Raw genomic sequence first — 23887 nt, 5'->3', positions numbered from 1 at the left:
TCAAAGTTATCAACCACATTAAAGTATGTGCCCTTAGCTCACATCTGTTCGCGCAGCTCTGTGAGGAGACGGATGCAGAGCACACACGTCTTCTCTGATACACGTGTGCTTAGAGTGACACACATGTGATAGGAGATGGCTTCTCTGATATGCGTGTGCTTAGAGTGACACACGTGTGATAGGAGACGGCTTCTCTGATACGCGTGTGCTTAGAGTGACACACGTGTGATAGGAGACGGCTTCTCTGATACGCGTGTGCTTAGAGTGATACAGGTGAGATAGGAGATGGCGTCTCTGATATGCGTGTGCTTAGTACACACGTGTGATAGGAGATGGCGTCTCTGATACGCATGTGCTTAGAGTGACACACATGTGATAGGAGATGGCGTCTCTGATACGCGTGTGCTTAGAGTGACACACGTGTGATAGGAGATGGCTTCTCTGATATGCGTGTGCTTAGAGTGACACACGTGTGATAGGAGATGGCTTCTCTGATACGCGTGTGCTTAGAGTGACACACATGTGATAGGAGATGGCTTCTCTGATATGCGTGTGCTTAGAGTGACACACGTGTGATAGGAGACGGCTTCTCTGATATGCGTGTGCTTAGAGTGACATACATGTGGTAGGAGATGGCGTCTCTGATACGCGTGTGCTTAGAGTGACACACATGTGATAGGAGACGGCGTCTCTGATACACGTGTGATTAGAGTGACACACGTGTGATAGGGTGAGATGGCTTCTCTGATACACAGAAGTGAGGTGGCTTTCTAAAGGCAGATCACTGGCCAGAGTTTTTGAGCTATAAGAGCCGCTCCAGAGACTTCTTTTAAAACAGCAGTCACCACTGGCAACACATGTCAGTGACACAGCATGGGCTGCAAACCTTGCTTACCTGTGTGACATATTCAACCTGCCCTACAAACTTCATCTGTCACTTCAGGGGAGAAGGGCAACTGTGTTCAAGTCAGCAGATAGTCGGCAGATTAAGCAGCTGCATTCAAAGCCAAACTGGAATTATGGGGGCGACAAGTGAACACTGGGATTCCTGACATGTTTCAAACATTAGCAGAGATTGTGAAAGAGACCGAGCCAGGGCCTTCTTCCCCCCAGCTGGTGCATGATCACCTACCTCAGTTTTCAGAGGAGCTTGAGCGTTAACTCCCAATCACAAAATACCCCTGAACTGAGAAGGAATGGATCCGCGACGCACTTATGAATCAGCCAGGTGAACTGACTTCGTCCGCGCTAGAAGAGGATCACCGTCATTTTGCTTGAGATTGCAAATGATGGTGGACTTAGAAGTATGTTTGAGACAACTTCAAATCTCCATACATTCTGGATTGTTAAAGAATATCCTGAGATTGCCACAAAAGCACTGAAAAGCCTGCTTCCGTTTCCAAGGTCCTATCTTTGTGAAGCAGGGTTGTCTGCAGTGACAGCAACCAAAATGAGATTAGAGTAGACTGGACACAAAGCAACACACTTCAGGGTCACTGTCTCCATCACCCCCAGATGGGACCGTCTAGTTGCAGGAAAACAAGCTCAAAGCTCCCACTGTTTCTTCATGATGTTGAGTGGCATCATTATTTCATTATATATCACAATGCAATTATGATAACAATAAAGTCCATAATAAATGGAATACACTTGAATCATCCCAAAACCATCCCCCAGCCCACCCGGTCTGTGGAAAAATTGTCTTCCACAAAACCAGTCCCTGGTACCAAAAGGGTTGGGGATGGGACCACCGATATAAAACATAAAACTCAAATTTAACGTTCCTGGATTTGTGCACTCATACACACTTTCATACTCACACACCCACCCACACACGCACTCTTACATGGACTCATACACACATGGTTACACATAAGCACACATGCACATACGCCCTCTTGCACACTCACACAACTCTCACATACACACTTAGCCACATTCACATACTCATGCACACTCACACACACATGCACACACACTCACCCTCACACCTCTCTCATATACACAGCTACCCACACTTGGATACTCACACATGCACACTCTCACACCCATACACTCACACACTCACACACACAATCACATACTAATAAGCATGTATACACACATGCACACTCACACCCATGCTGTCTCACACATATGCTCTTCCACTCACATAGTCACACATGAATAAACATGTACACACTCATGCATGCACACACATACACTTTCCTACACTCACCCACACACAGTCACATACTAATAAGCATGTACACACATGCACACACTCTCACACCCATGCTCTTTCACACACTCACATGCACTCACAGTCACACATGAATAAACATGTATACACACGCACACATGCACACACATGCACTTTCATGCACTCACATGCACTCATACACTCACACACACGTTCACACATATGTACAGTCACTTATATTCACACACTCACTGATTGAGAAAAGAACAAAGAAAAGCTCAGTAGGGTCTTTGTAAACATTTTTCCTCCTTGTTTTGAAACTTTTGTGCAATTTGTATATCTTAAAAGTAAATTTCATTTCTGCCTTACATACCATCGGAATTTCTGTCTCTCAGAAGCTTTAGTTTCTTCCGTATCAACTGAAGGTCTAACCCATTTGTCCGCCCTGGTCACCTAGCGACAGTCCAGTGATGAAGGCTGGCAGCCTGGGGGACAAAGTGCCCCAGGACACCCCCACTGTGATGAGGGCATCAGTGCACTGTGCCCTCCCACGTGATGCTGAGCCTGGACCTGGGGGCCGCCCACAGTGAGTTGAAGGCTCAAGGACAAACCTCTTCTTGACAATGAACAGTTCAATCCTTCATGAGCACAAGAGTCCAATCTTCCATTTTAAGTTATCTTCTTCTTATTTGAGTCACTTAGCTAGAGTCAAGGGAAGTAAAATAGTGCCCAGGTCAACAGAGACTGTGAGTTCTCTAAGAAACAGTGGGTTCATCCCATTTGTTCTGAGAAGCTCCAGGGCAGGGCAGAGAGTCCATGGCAGGGGATAAGTCAGCAAAACCCTTGAACTGTGTACGCAGTGTGCGATTAATGAACAGCCTTAAAGAGCGTGGCTGAAAAGTTTAGTTTAATTAAGGCACAGTTTAGAAAGGAGTAAGATTTCCTACAAGAGGAGTGCCATGATTTTCACAACAGGGAGGAAGAAAGAAAGGGGGACAGGGAAGGATAATCCCTTTTGCATAAAGACAATTCCAGGGGATTCTGAAAGAGAACATGTTCATGGCAACCTAGGTGTGGGGGAAGAAAAGCTAAGACCCCATAAAAACTCCACATTTTTAGCATAAGAAACTGCCTTAGAACACAGTGAGAGACTGCCACGTGCTCCAGTTATCTCTGAACAACGTGACTCCTGCACGTGTCTGCTCTGACTTTTGTGCACACAGTTCTTTGTAGACAGTGGTTTCCGCACAGGAAGCCCTGTCTCTCTCATCACAGGTGCCGTGCCTGCCTCCTGCAGTCAGGACTTACCACCTTTTCTGGGGCCATGTCTCCGTCAAAGGCCCTTCCCAGGTGAGTCTACTAGTACATCGAGGGCCCACCAAAAGGGGCATTGGAAGCACGAAAGCCAGTTCATGAGGTTTCACTGGAGGCCCAGGAATTTCGGCTCCTGCCACCTCAGGCAGCTCTCATCGCACAAGTCATGGGACAAGAAGAGCTGGTCTGTTTCCCCAAATCAGGCATTTGAAGCTTCGATCCAGACTGTCCTGTACAATCCTGTTGATTGTTCCAGTTGAGGTACACATACTGTTTAGCTCTTTAAAAAATGATATTCTGTGGCATAACTTAAGGTAAAATACAGCAAACATTCTGCATTCGGTATGAAGTTAATGGTCGTGGTGGGGAAAGCAAAACTTCTCCACTGGAGTCTGCTGTGGACCACAAATGTCCAAAATACTTAAGGCAAAATGGAGTTCTCGAACTTCCTTCGGTTTTTCCTTAAAACGGTTAATTTAAAAAAAAAATGTCAAAACATGCTATAAATAAGATGCAACATAAACTCATCGGAAGGAACTGAAACACTGATAGGCCAAAGGTTTCTCCCAGCCCTGGAAAATGAGAAAGTCTCTGTCAGATGGGCGACTCTGAAAAGCCAGGGATCCCCATCCCCTCCCACAGCTGAGACTACCAGGAGCCCCTCTGGACCCTGGGTCGGCTCTCCTGGTAGCCTCCACTGAAACACAAGAGGCTCAGTGCTGGGTCAGTCTCAGGGGTCACCCTTCAGCCAGCCCCAGGGCAGAGCTCCTTCATCAACGCTTGCAAAGCTGTGGCACTACAACCAGGACCAGCGCTTGATAGGAATAACCCTGTGGAAATAAAGGCAGCCATCTGACCCCTGCACCCATTGGCTACGAGCAGGCAACTAGCAGGCTCCTAATCTAAAACCTAAATACAGCAACAATCACAACAAAATGTGTGGGCACACACACCTTGTGTCTGATTTAGGACAATCTTGCTATGACCACAGAAATCAGAAACTTAGCACACCCATGGCAGCCTCTCTTGCATTGCCAGACAAAAATAAGAGGACAGCGGGCTGCCTGGTTGATGCAGGAGGGGAAATAAACAGCCCAGGACTGGCTGGTGATCCATCAGCAGAACTGGGTCAGCCCAGCTCATGCAAAAACGCTGTGCCAGCCTCACTGCCAGACAAAGAACAGAGCCTCAAAGTGGAGCAGGCCCCCAGGTGGCCACCTCGGCTGTCCAATCAAGGTCAGAGGGGCTGGGCAGAAGGGGTGGCTGCTGGCCAGGTGGCATTAGCTGCTGGCCCCAGGCAGCAGCAGAGATCAAGCATGGGGGTAGAGAGGTATGTTTCCAGCATGCAGCCTTCTGGAGCCAAGATGTTCTCCCAACACCACTGCTGCCTGCAGTGCATCCACAATTTGGTTTCCAATTTTTCTGTACAACAAAATTAAGCTTTAAAAAAAAACGTAGACCTTTGTGCTAGGTTCTGTTTAAGCTACTGGAGCATTGAAAGGATGACAAACTTATCAGCACTTTTCAATCCAAGCACAGCCAGGGAGCAGCCACACACACACACATTCATACATGTGCACACACCCATCACTCACACATGCACATACTCACACACAGACACTCACTCATGCATATGCACTCACACTCATACACATGCCCACATACATGCTTACACAAATTCACATACTACTGACACAAGCACCCATAGATACATGTGCTTACATGCTGACACACATGCACACAGACACACACACACTCCAGCCCTTCCTAAGTGCCAGGCCATGGACCAACCCCTCCCTCTATACCACACAATCTCAATCTCCAGATGAGGAGCTCAGTTCCTTCTAAGCAACTCCCTTGTGACTCAGAATTAGACACTTGAGGACACCTAATCCGGATTCCAGGAGGCAGTTCCTCTTAGCCAAGGAGAAGATAAAGCTGGAGAGTTTATGTGCAAAATCAGGATAAAAACTCGGGTTTCTGGACTTCCATCCAGGGCTTTCTGCCAGACCTTAGAAACATGATGAATAAGGAGGCTGGAGACTTCTTACCCATTTAATGCATTTATTGAGTGCCTTCTGTGCGCCAGTCTCTGTGACAGGCACTGATCATTCAAAGTGGCATCATCAACACAGTCCCTGCCCTCTGGTAACTCACCTTCCAGTGGAGGAGACAGACAGACACCATAGAATGAAGGTATGGCATTCAGGAAACCAACTGTCTTCCTAATAATAATAATAAACAGTTTCAGCTGTCAAGCGGCTTTGCCTTTTGACTTCCCCTCTTCTACCTGCCTGGAATATGGCTGTAGTGTTGCTTCAGACTGGAATGAAGGTTACTGCCGAGGACAGAGGAGCAGAAAGACAGAAGGAGGTGGGGACATCGATAATGGGATCAGCCCTATGCTTCCTCCCTCCAGGCTTCTTGCTACATGAAGAAAACCACCATTTCCATGGTGAAGCTGTTGTACTCAGCTGTCAGCCTCATGTAGGCAAAGCCATCCTGGATAGAGAGATTGTAGCCATCTTGAGTCTATTGAAGGCATTGATTCCATTCACGGTCATGCTAACAGAGCCAGGCTGAGCAGAGAATAAAATTCCACATCCAGAATAAGCATCCATGCAGTTAGGAGAGAGAATTTCCCCCACTAAGATGGAAAGGGTCCAGTGGAATCAACCTGCCACCAAGTAAACAACTGCCCTCTGAGATACAGTATAAGACTTGAGGGAAGACTGTGAAGAAGCTTGCAACGGAAAACAGGCTGGAGACAGACAAGATCCAGAGGGTTCTAAAGCCCTCCCACAGCAGGTGCTCTGTAGGCGTCTCAGGGCAGTGCATGGCAAATGGATTAACTCCACGCCAGCATCACCTTGCTCAAGAGCAGTGTTCCACACAACGCCTGGGCATGTGCATGCCCCTTGGCTGTGCTTGTCTGTCCAAGTGTCTTTAGCATATTCTCATACTTAATTCCCAAGAAACTGCTTTTTGTGAAAGAACTTATTAGCATTGCTCTGGGCTCCAGCACGTCCATAGGAGATGTGCCCTGCATCAATATCAGGCATTGACTCAACTCCAGAGCCGTCAATTCCCCAGGCCTCTCTGTCCAAAATTACAAACCCCTTCTTGAGAGAATCTCATTAGTGCTGCTATCTGGTTCTAATAAATCAGCTGTGGCTGTGGGCCAGGACCGTGTATCACAGATCAGGGTGGGTACTGGGGCTGGTGGCCGGATGTGGGGGCAGTGAACACCACGCCAGCACCACTGGGGTCTGGGGAAGAAACACAGCAAAAGTTAGGAAGAGCCACTCTTGGCCACCTTCTTAGAGTGAACCATTGGTGTTTCTCCAGGGAACTCCCCATTCCTCCCTAAAGTTTCTCAATCACAGTCGAAATGATTGCCCCACCTGCACACGCTTCCTCATGTCGCTGGTGAGAACCTCACATGGGGAGAGGTGCTCAGAGGAGTTCCCGTCCCCTTGTTCTCCACCCCCATCCCCGCCATCCTTCTGGGAAGGATGCTCTGGAGGGATCGTTACATCTTAAAACTCAGCCATAAATGCCAAAACACAGGAGCAGTATTTTCTTGATGAAACAGGCATATGTTTTTTCTACTATTTGGATTGGTGCAGGGAACTGGAGAACAAGCATCAACAGGGAAGAAACCCATTTCTGAAGCCCTTGGCCCCTGAGAGCAGGCAATTAACAGGCAGCTTTGCAGAAGTACAGCCCAGGCACCAGGGTGGCACGAGAAATACCACCCATGTCTCGAATGTGACGCGTCCCACAGGAGGGAACGGTGAGCTTGGGCTCCAGGCTGCACTGGCAGGAGTCCTGTGGTGGAAGGAAGCATGCGTTGGAAGCTGTGTGATAAGAGAGTATTCATTATTTACTGCTGCATAACAAACTACTGCAAAACTTAGCAATTTAAGGCCACAAACATTTTTTATCTCACAGTTTCTATGGTCAGGAACCCAGGGGTTACTCTTGATTCTAGAACACAACTTGGCTAAGCAGTTTAGCTAAGGTCTTCCACAGGCTCCAAGCAAGGTGTCAGCAGGCGTTGTTGGCATTTCAAGGCCCCCCAGGGGGTGACTCTTCCAAGCTCATTGGTATGGTGGTTGGCAAGATTTATTTCCTTGTGGCCATTAGTCAGAGGCCATTCTTGGGTTGTTGCCACCTGGGCCTCTCCGAAGAGCGACTTACTATGTGGCAGCAGGATTCATGGAAGTGAGCTGCAGGATTCATGGAAGCGAGCTACTGGAAGAGCCAGAGTGAGCCGAGTGCCATGCAAGCCCTGGCCTCCCGTAACCTGGCCTTGGAGGTGACGTCTCACCACGACTGCCTATTCTGTATTTCAAAGGCAAGTCTCTAGGTCCAGCCTTGAGACCCTCACAGAACGGGGTTTATACCAGGGCATGAACACAGGAGCAGGGGTCACCAAGGCCTTCTCAGAAGCCAGCAGTCCCCAGGGGTGATCCAGGCACAGGCCCGAAGAGAAAACATGGGACACTCATGGAATCAGAGCCAGGAGTGCAGGGGAGAAGCAGGAAAAGGAGAATGGGGAGAACAATGCACCAGTAGGGGCCTGCAGAGAAGGGAGCCGGGGATGGCGGGTAGCGAGCTGCCAGAGTCACTGGGAAGGACTGGGATGGAAGCTCACTTTGGGTTCACTTTTGTCTAGAACCACAAAGACACCAGCAGGCCTTCCCTCCTGCTTCTCCTGAGGATCTGTGTGTGTGCCAGGAGTGGGTAGCCATAGAGTAAAACTGCCCTGATGTAAAGACAATGTCTAATATCACAGAGAGAATTAAGCATTGTGTATTAGTCAGAGTTCTCCAGAGAATCACAGCTCATCACAGAGAGAGAGAGGGAGGGAGGAGGGAGAGGTGAGAGGGCATTCATTACGGGACTTGGCTTACGTGACTGTGGAGGTTGAGAAGTCCCGCAATGTGTGTCCTGCAAGGTCGGGTCCCAGGAAAGCCAACGGGGTAACTCTCAGGCCAAGGCCAAAGCCCTGAGAACCTGCGAGGGGCAGGGAGTGACTGCTGCAAGTCCTGGAGTCTGAAGGCCAGAGAACCGAGAGTTCTGATGTCCAAGGTTAGGAGAAAATGGATGTCCCAGCCCCAGGAGAGAAAGGAGAGAAAAGAGAGAAAGGGAAATAGTGAATTCACCTGTCCTCCACCTTTTTGGTCTACCCAGGCCCTCAGCCGGTTGGATGGTGCCTGCCCACACAGGGTGAGGGCAGATCTTCCTTCCTCAGTACACTGATTCAAATGCCAGCCACTTCCAGAAGCACCCCACAGAGGCACCCAGGAATAACACCCTACCTGCTAACTGGGTTTCCCTTAACCCAGTCCAACTTACACCTGAACTTAACCATCACACCCGTTCTTCGTTTCCCAGGGCTGCCATAACAAACTCAGAGTTCCACAAACTAGGTGCTTTTAAAAACAGAAATTCATTCTCCTGCAATCCAGGAGGCCAGAATTCCGAAATGGCAATGTCAGTAAGGCAGTGCTCCCTCTGAAGGGTCTAGGAGGCTCCTTCCTCACCTCTTCCTTGGTCCTGGCATAGCTGGCAATCCCCAGTGTTCCGGGGCTTGTGGCTGCATCACTCCAGCCTCTGCCTTCATCTTCACACAGCCTTCTCCCCTGTGTCTCTCTGTCCAAATTTCCCTCTTCTTGTAAGACACCAGTCATTGCATTAGGGCTCACTCCTATGTAGTATGGCCTTACCTTAACTTGGTTACATCTGCAAAGACCCCATCTCCAAATAGGCCATGCTCACTGGTTCTGAGGGTTAGGACTTTAACATATACTTTTGGGGAACACAACTCAATCTGCAATAGGCATAGAGTAAAGAAGTGTAAACATCTGTTGCTTTTCTTCTTTAGCCTCTCGTCCTATTTGGAGAAGCACTTGGGGTCGTGTGACTTGGGGCGACGTGGATGCCTTATTTTTGGCACAACTATGATTTTATAGTTTAGGGGGTCAGGGTGTTACCTAGAAAATAAGGAAGGCAGCCAACTCAGGAGCACCGTGATCTCAGATAAAAGAGTTCAAGGGACCTTGAAGTATCCTTCCTGGCAGTCTGGTCTTGGAGATAAGTCAGTCAAAATTTAGGGGCTAAAGCCTGCTCGGTGATGGGACTAGGTCTTTATTTCTATGCACTGGGACCTGGGCTGGCTCAACCCAGCCAGGATGTGATTCTCTTACACCAGCACCCTTCATCTGCATCTGCTGACACCAGCATTGAAACACACCCATTAACTGGAGGTAAGAAGACGAGGTCCCCCAGTGCTTCTAAGACACTACCATAAATGGGGGTGGATTGAGGAGGGAAGGAGGGATTGGGTTTACAGAAGCTTTCCTCAACTTATTCCATTCTTCATGGAAAAGGACACAATTTCTCTTTCCAAAAACCTAAGCTGCTTAAGAGTAGATGTCAACACTCTGTCTTCTGGGTTCAGTGTTCTTTGTATGTTGCTTTCATATCCATGCATAATTACAAATTTAGCAAAATTCACAGACAGTAGTCAAAGTGTGGTAGCACCATAAAGTTCTAGAATAATGAACTGATGATAATCAGCCTTAGCACAGTCCTTCCCCAAACTCCCTGCTTCTTCCATATCTTACACAAGTTGCAAGGCCACGACTAAGTTCCATTTTCCTCCAAAGTTTTCCCAGATTCCAAGCCATATTCATCTCTCTCTTCTATACACTATCTCTTCTGTAAAAGAGAAGTTGCCATTGGTCACGCATTGTTGATAGTGGCTTTGTTTGAATAGCCTCAAATCTCAGAAACAGAGAAATTCTTTACATTTACTTGTATGACTCATGGTACTGAGTACCAGTAATTGGTTAATACACCCTTATTAATTGAATGAACAACAGTTGATTTCAAAAAGAAAGAAGCTGGGAATCATGTGGGAGGTGTTCAGTCTAGAAGGGAATAAGAACAGATTCTGAGCAGCTGCACTGCTGGTCCTAACGTAGAAAAAACAGGGAGGGTCCACTTACCCTGGAGTTTGACGAAGATAGTGTGTGAGTCTAGTGTTAAGAACTGCAAGTACAAAGAATATAATATGCATATGTGCCGTGTCTGTTATTCATCAAAACCCAAGCTGGATTATCTCATTAGAACACTCTTCATGAGATGCAAGAAGCATTACCCAATTTCCAAGATTTGTGATCCTGTACCTTAAATGTTGTTAAAGGGAATTCCAAACTTAACATATTAAGAATAAAAAGTTGAGTTTCTTATCAAACAGATAAAGTACAGATCTATTTTTATTGTATTCAAACTCAGAGAGAGAGACAATCAATACGTAAATAATATTTGGTTTTGTGAAGGTAGAGAATTTTGTGCAAGACATGTTCCTGGAAAGCATATACTACCAAGAACAATGTGTTTGCTTTATAAAGCTGAATTAATAAATACTTATTATTGGGAAGTTTCTGTTGAGTATAATTGACTACAGTTCAACCCAATTATTATGCAAGTGAAGAGTTAGAGCACTAAAATTCACAATGTGAAGAGATAAAAACTGTTTCAACTCAATTATTGAATAGCTAACTAAGCATTTCTAGATTATTTCCTCTGTTATTCAACCTCTCTTTTGCCTACTTCATTTCTCTGCCAAAATCACTATTAGAAGTGGTAGTAAAGAGGAAAGCAAAGAATCAAAATTCAATTAACGTCCTTTAAGATAGAACTGTCCTGTAAATGGGGCTTTGGAAGAACAAGCAGTGAAGACAGTGGTTTAAACTGTGTTTATAAATTTGTTAATTGCAAACCTTTATCACTCCTAAATCCTGGCTTACACGAATATTGTTTTCCAAGCCTACTGGAAGAAGAAATATTTTTATGCAAAGAAGTTGGCCTCACCCTTTGTTCATTCCCACTGAAAAATAAGAAAGCTTGATCCCAGGAGATATATGAATTAGACTGCAGGTAGCAAAAATATAAATTCTAAGTGACAAAAAAATCCAAATTATAGAACAAGTAGAAAGCTAGAAAAAAATCTTTGCAATTTATTTCAGAAGAGCTTATCTTCTCAACACATAGTGAGCTCTAATAAATCTTTAAGGAAAAGGTCAAAATGCAATAGAAAAAATGGGCAACAGATATAAGAGAGTTTACAGAACAAGAAATACAAATGAAACATAAAAATATTCTCAAATCCATCTTTCCATTTCTCACTCAAAACACGGAATCATTCTGGACTCTTCCCTTTCTCTCTCATCCCTAACATGTCCAAGACCTTCTTGGCTTCATCTTCTAAAAGGACCATATCAACCTCTTGTTTGGATTACTGCAATTCCTAACTGAGCTTCCTGCTTCCATGCTGTTCCCTTCTACAGTTCTTTACAGGGCACCCTGAGTGACCCTTCTAAGAATGTAACAGTGCATTGGTTTCCTTTTGCAGAGTGAAAGTCAGAGCCCAGTGGCATAAAGGCCCCAGTACATCAGTGCCCTGTGGCCTCTCTGACCTCCTCCTGCTCCTCCTCACTCCCCTGCTCCAACAATCCCAGTCCCTTTGTTCTCCTTCATGCATAATGTAGAGGATGGCATTTCCTAAAGATGACAGCAACAATATTCCCCTGTGATGGTTTGTTTTAAGTGTTCACTTGGTTAGGCCACAGCACCCAAATATTTGGTCAAGTACCAGGCTAAATGTTGCCATGAAAGTGCTTTTTAGACATGAACATTGAAATCAACAAACTTTGGATTAGCAGATTGCTTTCTGTAATGTGAGGGAGCCTCATTCCATCAGTTAAAAGCCTTGAGAGCAAAGACTGAGGTCACCTAACGGAGAAGGAATTCTGCCTCCAGACTTCTTCAGATTGGAAGTGCAGCATCATCTCTTCCCTGGGGCTCCAGCCTGCCTTGCAAGTTTTGAACTTGCCAGCCCCCACAATCATGTTGGTCAATTCCTTAAAATAAATAAATAAATTCCTATCTCATATATACATATATATAAGTTTAACAGGTTTATGTGTATGTGTGTGTGTATGTATGTATATGTGTATGTGTATACATATATATGTGTGTGTGTGTGTATATATATCCTATTGGTTCCATTTTTCAGGTAAACCCTAATACATCTCCCAATAATATGACCTTGTCATTACCCTGATAAAAGAAGTGGAGTCTATGCCACCTCCCTGGGCATGTTCCTGTGTCAATTTAGGAACATTTTCCATCAGAATGTTCTTTGTCAGGAACTAGCTACCCTGCAGGGAGTGATACAGTGTCATGGAGAGACCACAGGTAGGTGCCCTGCTTAACCGTCCCAGCTGAGCCCAGCCTTCGAGTCATCCCAGCCCAGGTGCCAGCATGTGATCAACAAAGCCTCTGGAAAATTCCAGTGCCTGCCCTCAAGTAACTCAGATTCCCAGATTCCAAGATTCAAGTCTTCTCAGCTGAGGCCCCAAACATCAAGGTGCTAGAAGAGCATCCCCACTAAGGCCTGTCCAAATTCCTGGCCCACAGAATTCACAAGCATATGAAAATGATTGCTGCTTAACCTCTCAGTTTCAGGTTGTTTGTTATGCACTGTTGATGAGCAGCACGAATGCTGAGCAAGTCCTTAGAATACAACTCTTCACTGCCTGTGTGCTTGCTGTCCTGTCTTCCTGGATCTCCTCCCTAGATTCCTTTGTGGTCTCTTCTTCACCCTGGTCAGGTCTCTGTGCAAACATCAACTACTCCAGGAGGCCTCCTTCTCCCCCATGGAAAATACAATCCTCCACCTGCACTCTTTAACTCCCTTCCCTGGTTTGTTTTTCTTAGGAGAACTTATCACCATCGTATAGGTATATATTTCACCTATTTGTTCTTCCTTTCCCTGTCTCCTCTGACTAAAATGTCAGCTGGATGAGAATAGGAGATTTGGGGTTTGCTCTGTTCAGGATTGCATCACTAGCACCTGGAACAGAGCCCAGAGCACAGTCAGTGCTCAACTAATAACAGCAGAATGAACACACAAATGAATGATGAAACTGCACATATAAGAGAGCTGCAAATTAAAACTCCAGAGGCACAAAATTTTTTACCTATCAGATCACAAAATTTGTGCATGTGGGTAATGCATTGTGCTGGTGAGCATGTTGGGAGACAGGCATTGCCATATTTTGCTGGCGAGAATATTAATTGGGGAAAATTATTCAAAGAATGATTGGACAGTGGAATTCAAAATTTTAAGTGCACATAAACGTTGACCTAGCAAATCAGTTTCTAAGAATATATCCTACAGACATACTCATACATATGTACAGCAGTGTATCTATGAGAATATTCAGGGCAGCACTTGTTTATATGAGCAAAAGATTCAAATATCAAATGATCTCCAGTAATATAATTGTTAAATAAATGTCAGAATATTATTGGTAAGAAACATATGCCACTGTAAAAGAGAATGTTGAGGTTTTATACTGAAATAGAACTTATATAGAATAAGCTCCGAAACATGTTGTCAGGGAAGGAAGCAAGTGTATGCTGTGTCACCGATTTAGCTATAAGAGGTGGAGTGTCTCTAGAAGGATGTAACAGACATAAGCGAATAACAGATTGCCTCTGGGGATGTGAACTCAGCAGCTGGCAGACAGGAAGGGAAGAAGACATTTTTCACTATATTGACCAATTTATATTTCTAGAATATTGTATTATGTGCATTTAGTTACCACTGAGGGAAAATATCCATTTAAGAAAAGATAATTTGCCAGATATATTTCCTCTTTAATATTCTTCTAGAAACTGTGGTCACGGGTCTATGCTTCCCTTCGGCCTGCCTCAGTGACAGACTAAGCACAGTGCTCAATGTCCTGTGTTCAACTGAAGGAGAGAGACCTTTGATTTTTTTCTCAGAGACAGACCCATGAAGGCTTACCCATAAATCCTCACAGCCATCCCAACCAATGCCAAGGAGTCAGCAATCCATGAAATAAGCAATAAATGCTTTAGTAAAACTTGTAGCAATAGGTGTAGCTCACAAGACTGCTTTCAATATAAAAAAAAAATGGGGTAATCTGCTGCTTATGTTTTCACAGCATAACTTGTGGGTCATTTCACCTGCTGATGGTTACTTTTAATAAATAGAAATGGGGCAGCGAGAAGCATGAACCAGAAATTACTTTCATTTATATTACCTTTGGGGGCTTTCTTCATCAACATTGTTAAGCTAAATAAAATAAACATTTAAAATGCATTACATTCAAGACTTTTTGGTCTACAAAATTGAGTAAACAGTATTTAAGAGCAAAGATTAACTCTAAAAAGGAAGCATGATACATTACTTAGTAACAACGACTATTATGTCTTATCTTTCACGGAAATCTTCAAGAGTTAAGACATGTAATGAGTATCATCCATGCAACTGTTTTCAACCAGTGTCTAAACACATTATTAGGCTAAAAAAATAAAACTGTAATGAAAGAACTCCAAAAAGAGTCATCTTCCAGGGGGGAGTCTCCATTTCTTTCAACATTGGTTGAGTAAACATCACCTAAACGACACTGTACCACACACATCCCTGGACCTCCAGAAGGTCACAACCCAGAAAGGGAGGGAAACTCTAGACAGATGACTCCAGTGCACACTCAAAGTACACAAGTTGAAGGGTAGAAGCAGCTTGGAAGGAGGCCGCCCAGTCAGCCTCCATGGAAACTCAGCCTTTGACTTGTGCCTGGAAGAAGGAGGAGATGGAGAAGGAAATATTCTTCTGGGAGGGAGGAGCGTGCAGGATGAATGAATGTAGCACAGTTAATCTCTAATGCTCCTAAATGCCAACCCCAGGAAGTTGCATGAGAATGAAAAATCATCTTCTGCTCGTAACAAGTTGAATGGCGCCCCCAATAAAGATAGTTCCAAGTCCTAAACCCCATATCCATCGATATGACCTTATTTAGATATAGGGTCTTTGCAGATATAATTTAAATTAAGGATATTGGGATGAGATCATCCTGGATTTAGGGTTCACCCTAAATGACCTGTGTCCTTATAAGAAAAAGAAGAGGAGATTCAACACAGAGACACGGGGGAAGGCCCACATGAACACAGAGGCAGAAATTGGAGGGATACAGCCACAAACCAGGGACTGTGGAGGATGGCCAGCAGCCACAAGGAGTTGAGAGAGGGGCCTGGGACAGATTCTCACTCAGAACTTCTGGAAGGAACCAACTTCTAGACTCCAGAGCTGTGAAAGAACAAGTTTCTATTGTTTTAAGCCACCAAGATCATGCTAATTAATTACGGCAGCACAGGAAACTGAAAGACTGCCTTTTATGCTGACCTCGATATTGTAAGTGTCTCCCACAGGGCCTGCACTTAGAAGATGCTCAGGAAATGTTGAACAAATGACTGCAATGTGTAGAAGCAAATGGGCAACAAATGGAAAGAGACAGGTCAAGTCCAGGTCGTGCCAGATCTCAATGACATGCCCTGAGCTCATTCTGCAAGGCTTGGATTAAGGAATTGTAAGGGGATGAAAAATGCATCGGGCTAGTGGGAAGACATTACAACAATGAGTAAGCTGGTAAAGGCAGGAGGTCCAGGCAGATGCCTATGACAGATGGGAGGAAACTTGAGTTGGGCAGTGGCAGCAGGCGTGGATACCAGAGCCCCTAAAAATAAAGCTGACCGTCTGGACCAAGCTGGATGATGAAGGAAGAGGGAGGACCTGTCCACAGGGGACTGAGTGGTTTGAACGCATCGAACGCATCTGTCAAAAAAGGAAAGGAGAATATTGCAGTTCAAGACAGGTCTCAGGCCAGGTTTCCCAGAAAACAGAACCTGAGGTCAAACCAAAGGGCTATTGGATCTGAGGAGCTGTGATTCCAGGGTGGAGAGAAGGAGGAGAAGGGAGGAGAGGCCGGGAGAGAGGCAGAGCCAGTCCAACACGGTGCAGGGCTGTGCTGCCACTGTTTCACAAAGAACCGGGTACAGGACCTCGCTGCACTTTGCCACACAGAGGGACAGAGCCGGTGCCTCGGGACAGTTCTCTGGAGCCAGGAGGGGAGAGGAAGTGTGGAGTGCACTCCCCTTCTCCTGTCTCATGCTGGTAGAGTGTGTCCCATGGACCGTAACTCCTACATGCTAAGTTGTGCTACCGGTCCCCTCCTGGCAGCTGCTGCAAGTACCAGATCCTGTGTCCAGGACTTCCTCAGGGTCAGGAAGTGGCAGTTGGAGCCAGCGCTGCCCCAGGACAAGAGGGTAATGCACACACCCACCCTGGTGGAGGCCGAGGAAGGGGCAGGGCTGACAGAAGAGCAGTGGCAGCTGTCGTGGTGGCCAAGATCAGGCTGTTCCTTGAGCAACGACCAAGGTCCGGGACACTGGGAGGCCAGGCGAACTTGAGAAGATAGCCATCTTCTAAGTAGTCCCAGATCCAAAATGCAATGTGATGCTGGCAGGTCTCGCTCACCTGTGCATTTTTAAATCTTCCTGGCTCTATGAGTAACTTGATGGTTAATATTGTCTGACTGATAAATTTCTAACAAAAACAAATTTTATCGCTGGAGAGGAAAGCCAGAACTCAATCTCAAGTCCACTGATAGGACTATGTAACCATTTTCATGTATATCATGATTTACTATAGCACTGACTATAGGTCTGTCTCTTATGGGCGTTACAAATATCAACTTGTTTAACAACCATCATAAGAGCCAGCCTGTGTGGTTCCCATCCTGGCTGCAAAGCCCGTCGCCCCACCCTGCTATGCTGTCTCTTTGTTTGTTGAACTTTTTGCTGATGGAACATTTGTATCATCTTAGCTTTCCGTGGGGGAAAGAACTGCGTGCCACAGGATGGGCCCACATTTCCACCCGAGATACAGGCATTCTGATCATGTTTCTCTCCTCTCGCCATTAACCAGGAGCCAGAGAATTTGTTTTGTCTCAGACTTTGAAAACTTTAAGATCAATTAAACAAGCCGTGGGTTTGGAAGCATGACAGGTGAGTTCAGCTTCTGAAACATGCCTCGGGCTGAACTTGAACAAATGTTCCCAACACGGCTTGGAACTGTCCACAGCAATTCTGAGCCACGATCTTCACAGTCGAGATATGGACTCTGCAGTCAGACTGACTGATTGAATGTCAGCTCTGCCCCTTGCCCTGCACCACCGGACAAGTAAGCAACTTCTGCACATCTCAGGTGTGGCACCTACAAAATGCAGTGCTAAGTGTAGAGACTGCTCATAATGACCGAGCACCAAATGGGTTAAAACATAAAATGCCCAGAATGTTTAGTACGCAGTTTGGCTCTTACAATAAACATCTGCTGCACTGATACTATTAGGGTAGGAGGCTCCATCTAGGTAGGCTCTGAGGATGGGCTGTGCACATCCACGTCCTGACACCTGCAGGCATTGGGATCCTTCCTTCCTCTCACACCACATTATCACTATATGCAGATGCAGTTCATTTGGTCTCATAGCCATAGTTCACCACAACGAGAACTTAAATTCTGCCATTCCCGGAATTTCTGTGTATCTTTTAATCATTTTTTTTTAATTTGAGAATCTTATTTTGGTGACCAGAATGGGCTTGACCACAGCAGAAGGATAAAATCTAAAGAGAGCAAGGACACCCCCCACTTCATTAATCATTCCTCCACTCAGCCCCCAGCATCTCCATGCCTGAAATGCCAATTGGAATTCCCGTTGCTTTCTTGGGTTCCCACTGCCAATAAAGTGATCGGCTCACCTCTGCTAAGCAGTTCTGCCTCCATACACAACTACACTCCCTGAGGCCCTTGGAGCCTTGATCATTTGGGGTTTATATCAGTTACTGATGCAAACAAAATGTAAGTCAAGCAAGACAGAGCACTGGAGCCCGGCAGGAGCCTGGTATCCTCTCAGCCATTGCTGCTGTCCTGCCAACAGCTGGTGCTTGCCTTCAGATGTTTTATGCTGCCATCGGCAGCAATTCCACCAGCTGGCATATTGACAAACTGATAAAACAGATCGTATCAGTGGGAAGAGCTGGAACTTCCTCCATTACATTTAAGCTGATGTAGCCTGTTTGAGCTGTGCATATACTCGGCTCAAAAAAAAGAGGAACCACATAAGACCACATATCTGCTGTGAAGGATGAATTGTTGAGAAAAGACTAAGGGCTTGATGGCCTATACTCCCACAGGTCTGAGCAATGCATCATATGAGGATTTTTCTGGAAATTTCTTTGTTCAAAGATTAGCAATATTAGGACCATTTATTCTCTTGCTGCACAAGGGGACTTCAGACAAAAGACTTGAAGAACATGGACAAAGAAATGGAAGCAGAGAGTCTGGGAGGAGCTGCCAAGAGCTCAAACTGGGGTGTGGGCTAAAGACTGGGTCGGGGAACAGAAGGAGAAGAAACATCATTGGGGTCCTATTTTTTTTTTCTTTTGAGACAGAGTCTCACTCTTGTCGCCCAGGCTGGAGTGCAATGGTGCAATCTCGGCTCACTCCAACCTCCACCTCCCGGGTTCAAGCAATTCTCCTATCCCAGTCTCTCGAGTGGCTGGGATTACAGGCACCTGCCACCACCTGCCCAGCTAATTTTTTTTTTTTTTTTTTTGTATTTTTAGTAGAGATGGGGTTTCACCATGTTGGTCAGGCTGGTCTCAAGCTCCTGACCTTAGGTGATCCACCCACCTCAGCCTCCCAAAGTGCTGGGATTATAGGCATGAGCCACCATGCCTGGCCAGGGTCTTATCTTCCTGCAGCCTTGAAAAACCCAAGCAGTAATGATGCACTTGGAGTGTGGAAAACATTCTTTTTAACTGCCTATCCTTTCAGGGAAGCAACAGTATTTATCTTGGGAGGAAATACTGAGCTGTTTGGGTGTAGGGTGGGGGTGGGGGAGGTTGTTGTTTATTTCTTTGTCCAGGAAAACCTCAGTGGGTCTTTTTGCTTAAGTCATTTCTATGAGCTAAATGTTTGTGTCCCACTCACCCCCCACCAAAAAAAATGTATATGTTGAAGCCCAGTCCCCAAGGGGATGGTAGGAGGTCCAGCATTTGGAAGGTGATTACACCATGAGTGTTGGAGCCCTCATGAATGGGATTAGTGCCCTTATAAAAAGACATGAGAGAGCTTGCTTTCTCCCTCCTTGCTCTCTGCCATGTGAAGACGCAATGAGATGCTCATGTGCAAACAAGGAATGGGGCCTCCATTAAACATTAGGTCTCCCATGCCTTGATTTTGGTGTTCCTAGCCTTCAGAATTATGGGAAATAATTGTGGATTTGTTCTTTAAGCCACCCAGTTTATGGAATTCTGTTCTAGCAGCCAGAACAGAATAACATCGTAGTGGCCAATCCCAGAGCTTGCTCTGGAAGGAAGAGGCATAGTCAATAATCACCCTATATAAAAATGGAATAGGACATTTCTGTGGACATTGTTTGATGTTAAATATTTGAGTTCTGTCTACTACCTTTGGCTAGGAGAGGAAGAAAGCATGCTCTCTGTAAGAGGCAGGGTGCTGTCTCCTGGCACTTCCATCTGAAGTTAGTTGGTTTCCACAATAGCCGATGGTGGAAGCAGATGAAGAGATGGATTATTGGTGATGACCCTGCAATGGGTTTGGCCAGTGGCTCCCAGGGCCACTGATATTGAGAAGCCAGAGCTAAGATTTCACAGTGTTATAGTTTTATGCCCTCTCCAAGCCTTCAGTTGAGTTTATGAATGCTCCAGCCTTGTGCTAGTTGCAACTGTGAGAGAAAACTTGAGTAAGTCAAGTCTCCATTGCAGAGAACAGAATCCTCTCTAGCTAGATATGTTTGCTTCCTGAGGCTGCTCTACAAATAACCACACACTGTGTGTCTAAAACAACAGAAACTGTTATCTCACAGCTCTATAGCCCAGAAGTCCAAAGGCAAGGTGTTCACAGGGCCACCCTCCCTCCAAAGGCTCTAGGGGAGGATGCTTCCTGGCTCTCCCAGCTTCTAGTGGCTCCTGGCCTTCACAAGCTCCTTGGCTTGTGGCCACATCACTCTAATCTCTGCCTTCATTCATGTGGTCTTCTCTTTTTTTTTTTTTTTTTTTTTTTTTTTGTGATGGAGTCTAGCTCTGTCACCAGGCTGTAGTGCAGTGGCATGATCTCAGCTCGCTACAACCTCCACCTCCTGGGTTCAAGCAATTCTCCTGCCTCAGTCTCCCAAGTAACTGGGATTACAGGCGCCCACCACCATGCCAGACTAATTTTTGTATTTTTAGTAGAGACGAGGTTTCATCATGTTGGCCAGGATGGTCTCCATCTCCTGACCTTGTGATCCACCCGCCTCGGCCTCCCAAAGTGCTGGGATTACAAGCGTGAGCCATCGCACCCAGCCTTCTCCTCTTCTTATAAGGACATTGTCACTGAATTTAGGGCCCACCCAGATAATCCAGGCTGATCCCCTCTTCTCTAGGTTCTTAATTACATCTTCAAAGATTCCTTTTCTAAACAAAGTCACATTCACAGGTTCCACGTGAACACATATTTTTTTGGTGGCGGGGGTGGGGAGGGAGAGTAGCATTCAACCCACTATAACCTTGTTAAGCAAAAGGAAATTTTTATAAATTATCCAGTGTTCACCGAATTACTTGGGAAGGATAAATGTATTTGTCTGGTAAATGTATGCTGCTGAGAAAGACATACCCGAGATGGGACAATTTACAAAAGAAAGAGGTTTAAAGGACTTACAGTTCCATGTGGCTGGGGAGGCCTCACAAACATGGCGGAAGGCAGGAAGAAGCAAGTCACATATTACATGGATGGCAGCAGGCAGAAAGAACTGTGCAGGGAAACTGTCCCTTATAAAACCATCAGATCGGCCGGGCACAGTGGCTCACACTTTAATCCCAGCACCTTGGGAGGCTGAGGATGCCAAATCACGAGGTCAAGAGATGAAGACCATTCTGGCCAACATGGTGAAACCCCATCTCTATTAAAAATACAAAAATTACCTAAGCGTGATGGTGCACACCTATAGTCCCAGCTGAGGCAGGAGAATCGCAGTGAGCCGAGATCACACCACTGTACTCCAGCCTGGGCGACAGAGTGAGACTCCATCTCGAAAAAAAAATAATAAAATAAAACCATCAGATCTTGTGAAACTTATTCACTACCACAAGAACAGCATGAGAAAGACCTGCCCACATGATTCAGATACCTCCCACTGGGTCCCTCCCACAACACATGGGAATTCAAGATGAGATTCAGGTGGGGACACAGCCAAACCATGTCAGTAAAAAACAAATTCCAGGATGAACACACAAGAAAAACTCTCAAAGCCATAGGGAAACCAGGTCACCAAGAGAGCTCCATCCTGCAATGGTGAGGGAGCTGCAGGGTGCGGCAGCCACCCACTGACTCCAGAAGCTTCCATGGCAGTTGCCAGCCCCACACCACCTCTGCAATGAGAAAACAGAGAGGATGCCCACCCCTCCCCATCAGGACTGAGTCTAAGCTCAAGGATTCACAGGGCGAAACCTAAGTTATATCCAGACCCTAAATGCAAGGTGTTTAGGGAAACATAGGTTGAGCATTCCCACTTTGCACTAAAAGAGGGCTGGGGAGCAGGTAGCCATAGCATCCCCAGCACCTTCTGCACACCTGTGTCCACAACCAGCTCAAAGTGGCCAGCAGAAGACATTTTAAGATTGGGACAAACAGCAGCCAGCCATTTTCAAGCTTTGGCAAGCAGAAGAACTTTGCTCACCTGAGGAGCTGGTTATAATTGGATGGCACTGACTTTGGACTAATGATCTGCTGAATTAATGAGTGGGTCAATGAGAATTGATTGCAGAGGAGCAACCTTGGCAAAGAAGCAAAGCCCCCAGGACTTCCACCTACACTTACCTGGGCCTGACTCTGTACCCACTTCCACCTCTGTGCCCCTCAAACCTACACACTGTGCAAATCGATATTTTACTTCTACATAGGAAAAGAAGTAACAACCCAGGATGAGAACACTTGGGCATGGAGGGATGGACACGAGGCCTTCCACAGGTCTGCAGAAGGTATGGCCTGCTCATTTGGGGCTATCTCTTAATTTAAGGCAAATCAACAACAGAAGAAACACTTCCCTGCCCCTCTGTATGTTCTCAGCGTGAGTTCAGATGACGACAAATGAGGAGCAGCCCTCTGTGTTCCTCACTCTCTTGACTTTAAAATAGGCCCCCGCTACTAAGAAGGAGCATGCAGGAATAAGAAATTATGCTCCTAAAATTCTAAATGCACTATGAACATCACTTAGAGTAGAATAGACAGTCCCTTCTTGATTTCTCTGCTTTTCCTGCTGAGGCCCCAGGCCATAGACAGCAGCCGAGCTTCTAAAGAGACCTCTGCCCTTCTTCTACCCTTGTCTTTACTAGAGGCAAGAGGAAAGAATACAGAGAGGAGAAAGGAAGCCCCCGTGTGTGAAAAATCACACTGAAACTTTGCAGTGCTCCCTGAAGGCTGTAGCATCAAGGATGGTACAAAGATATGCACAACCTGGAGAATCAATTATGTACAGACCCAAAATGGACATACGACATTGAACCAGAATTAAAAATATGGATCTCATGGGTCTCAAGGACTACTTCAAACAAAGCTCAGAAATGTTTTAACAAATATCCAGAGACCTGTTTCATGGCTTCTGGATTTTAATTTCTAAAGTTTGCATAATTGAAAAAATTAGAAATATCCTGTCTTGGTGTTCTTCAGTGGGAAATCCCAAATAAGCGAGATTCTCATTAAAAGATACTCTTGCCTTGCATTTTCATCATAAGTAAAATTCAGATCTTCTTTATTTATCACTTTAGTTTCCTAAAGCTGGTATTTCCATTAAACCACTTAGAAAAAATACACTAAGAGTGTTTGCTGTGTTATTCCCTAAAGGGCTTGGCATTTTTCAGCCTAGGGTGCATCATCTTTCCTGGTCTTCCTCGTCCAGTATGCGTGCAGGAGGCTGCTTCACAAAGCCCCACAACTGAATGGCTTACCGCAGAAATACAGCTGACAAGTTGCTTCTTTTCCCAGCTCTTCTATTTGCTCTTGGCACTTGGAGCTCAGCTTGGGTGCAGAGCTCCACTTCCCCAGCTCCACTTGGCTGATCATTGAGGTTGTTTGGAGGATTCTGTTGAGAAAACACACAGCAAGTCAACCCTGGAGACAGAGGGACTGCTGTTCCAGGTCCAGCCCTGTTCCCTTCCAACTGTGACCTTGGAGCAGTGGTGAAGTCTCTCCCAGCCTCGCATTCCTAATCTGAAACACATCCCTGCTCTCTCTTAGGGTGATTATGAATCGATGCAGGTGAAACTCTTAGAACAGTGCCGGGAGCTCAGCAAACCTCCTCACCTCCTAAACATGCCACGTGTGTTTCTGTCCACATACCCTTCTCTCCTGGGAGAATTCCCTTCCCACCATGACCCCATCTCCAT

The 23887-nt window shown here is 45.7% G+C and overlaps 1 long non-coding RNA gene across 1 annotated transcript in view; it reads right to left on the bottom strand.

The window, feature by feature from the left end:
* Window positions 1–2407: 2407 nt before the first annotated feature.
* Window positions 2408–23887, bottom strand: part of LOC108586232 — a 33107-nt gene continuing 11627 nt past the window's right edge. The window contains exons 3-5 of the long non-coding RNA XR_002522426.2: window positions 23450–23583; window positions 8416–8581; window positions 2408–7356 (exon numbers count right to left, since the gene is read on the bottom strand). This is a non-coding gene — a long non-coding RNA (uncharacterized LOC108586232). The remainder of the gene's footprint in view (window positions 7357–8415; window positions 8582–23449; window positions 23584–23887) is intronic.

This window comes from Papio anubis, chromosome 5 (assembly GCF_008728515.1).
Source record: "Papio anubis isolate 15944 chromosome 5, Panubis1.0, whole genome shotgun sequence".
Classification (NCBI taxonomy): Eukaryota; Metazoa; Chordata; class Mammalia; order Primates; family Cercopithecidae; genus Papio; species Papio anubis.
This window is presented reverse-complemented; position numbering and strand designations above follow the sequence as displayed.